The sequence below is a fragment of the Scyliorhinus canicula genome, chromosome 6, assembly GCF_902713615.1.
Source record: "Scyliorhinus canicula chromosome 6, sScyCan1.1, whole genome shotgun sequence".
Taxonomy (NCBI): domain Eukaryota; kingdom Metazoa; phylum Chordata; class Chondrichthyes; order Carcharhiniformes; family Scyliorhinidae; genus Scyliorhinus; species Scyliorhinus canicula.
The window spans coordinates 47,380,225-47,382,389 of NC_052151.1; the positions used below are offsets into that span (position 1 = coordinate 47,380,225).

Sequence of the window (2,165 nt, forward strand, 5' to 3'; positions counted from 1 at the left end):
TCATAATATTGTAGACTTCTATCAGGTCAACCCTCAACCTCCGTCTTTCTTTTTTTTTTTGGTATTAGAGACATTATTCACCCCCCCCCACACAGAAAGCTCACTTCAACAAGCCAATCACCCCCATAACACAAGAAATGGAACATCAAGCCTGAGCACAGCATGATCCCAGTACCAGGGTGTCCCAGTCAATGAGGATAGGACCAGAAGACCGAGCACAGCACGATCCCAGTAAAGGGGTGTCCCAGTCAATGAGGATAGGACCAGAAGATGGCAGCTCACTGGTACCGAAGACATTTGCACTGAGATTTTTCTGCCTCGCTTATAAACACGCACAGGCCACAGACAGACGCAGGCGTGTCAAGAACTGGAGGGCCCTCCGTCTTTCTAATGAAAACAGTCTGAGTCTATTCAGACTCTCATCATAGCTAATGCCCTCCATACCAGGCAACATCCTGGTAAACCTTCTCTGCACCCCCTCCAAAGCCTCCACATCCTTCTGGTAGTGTGGCGACCAGAATTGTGCCCAATATTCCAAGTTCGCCCTTATCAAGGTTCCATACAACTGTAGCACGACTTGCCAGTTTTTATACTCGATGCCCCGTCCAATGAAGACAAGCATTCCGTATGCTTTCTTGACTACCTTGTCCGCTTGTATTGCCACTTTCAAATATCTGTGGAAGTGCATGCCCAGATCGCTCTGATATTCTATATTCCTTAGAGTTTTGCCATTAACAGTATATTTGCTCTCCATGATAGACCTACCAAAATGAATTACCCCACATTTGTCTGGATTAAACTCCATGTGCCATTTCTCTGCCCAAGTCTCTAACCTATCTATGTCCTGCTGTATCCTCTGACAATCCTCAACATGATTTTCCACTCCATCAACCTTGGTGTCATTCGCAAACTTACTAATCAGACCAGCTATATTTTCCTCCAAATCATTTATATATACCGCAAACAACAGAGGCCCCAGCTCTAGGCACAACCATCCAGTCAGAAAAGCACCCTTCTACTGCTACCCTTTGCCTTCTGTGACCAAACCACTTCGGTATCCATCTTACCACCTCATCTCTGATCCGGTGTGACTTCACCTTTTGTACCAGTCTGCCTTGAGGCACCATGTCAAAGGCTTTACTGAAGTCCATGTAAACAACATCCACCGCCCTCCCCTCATCAATCATCTTTGTCACCCCCTCAAAAAACTCAATCAAGTTAGTGAGGCATGACCTCCCCTTTACAAATCCTTGCTGTCTATCTCTAATGGGTCCATTTGTTTCCAAATAGGTATAAATCCTGTCCCTGAGAATTCTCTCCAATAATTTATCTACTACCGACGAGAGCTCACCGGCCTATTGTTTGCAAGATCATCCCTGCTTCCTTTCTTAAACAGCGGTACCACGTTTACTATTCTCCAGTCCTCTGGGATCTCACCTGTAGCCAATGAGGATACAAAGATGTCAGTCAAGGCCCCAGCAATTTCCTACCTTGCTTCTCTCAATATTCTGGGGTTAATCCCATCCGGCGGAGGAGACTTATCTACCTTAATATATTTTAAAAGACCCAATACCTCCTCCTTTTTGATGTCAACATGACCCAAACTATCCACACACCCTACCCAAGAATCATCTTCCACAAAATCCTGGGGCTAGATTTTCCGATTCTGAGGATAAGTGCGGAGCATCCGTGGTGTTTAACATGGAAAAAATCGGCAGCACCTCTCACCGATGCTGCGACTGGCATAAATGGCTGGAGAATTGCCAGGTCCATGGCCGCACCTGCGCGCTTCGACGACCTGCAGCGTTTGTATCAGGGCAGACGCCGGCCATGTCGTAGCAGGGAACACCACTCCGAGGCTGCACTAAGTCGCATTTCCTGGACTGAGGATCTCCGCTCGCTGGAACTCCTCAGTGCAGGGGGAGATCGGGACGTAGGTCTCTTGACCCCCCGATGCAACCACCGGACTCCCCCCCAATACCACACCTCACCCTTAAGCAGATCCTCGGGCTCCTGCACCCCATTTCACATGGGCAGGGCATGCTTGGACCTGATCCCCAGCGCAGGCAAAATGCCAGCCACTTTGGTGGGACGTGGCTGGTAGATCACGCCCTTGGTCTTTGGTAGCCTTGCAATTCATAAGATAATGGTTTCCACTTTGTCAA

The 2,165-nt window shown here is 48.1% G+C and overlaps 1 non-coding gene across 1 annotated transcript; it reads right to left on the reverse strand.

The window, feature by feature from the left end:
* Positions 1–237: 237 nt before the first annotated feature.
* Positions 238–374, reverse strand: LOC119968077. Its single transcript, XR_005461108.1, has one exon. It is a non-coding gene; the product is annotated as a small nucleolar RNA SNORA57 (small nucleolar RNA).
* Between the last annotated feature and the right edge of the window lie 1,791 nt (positions 375–2,165).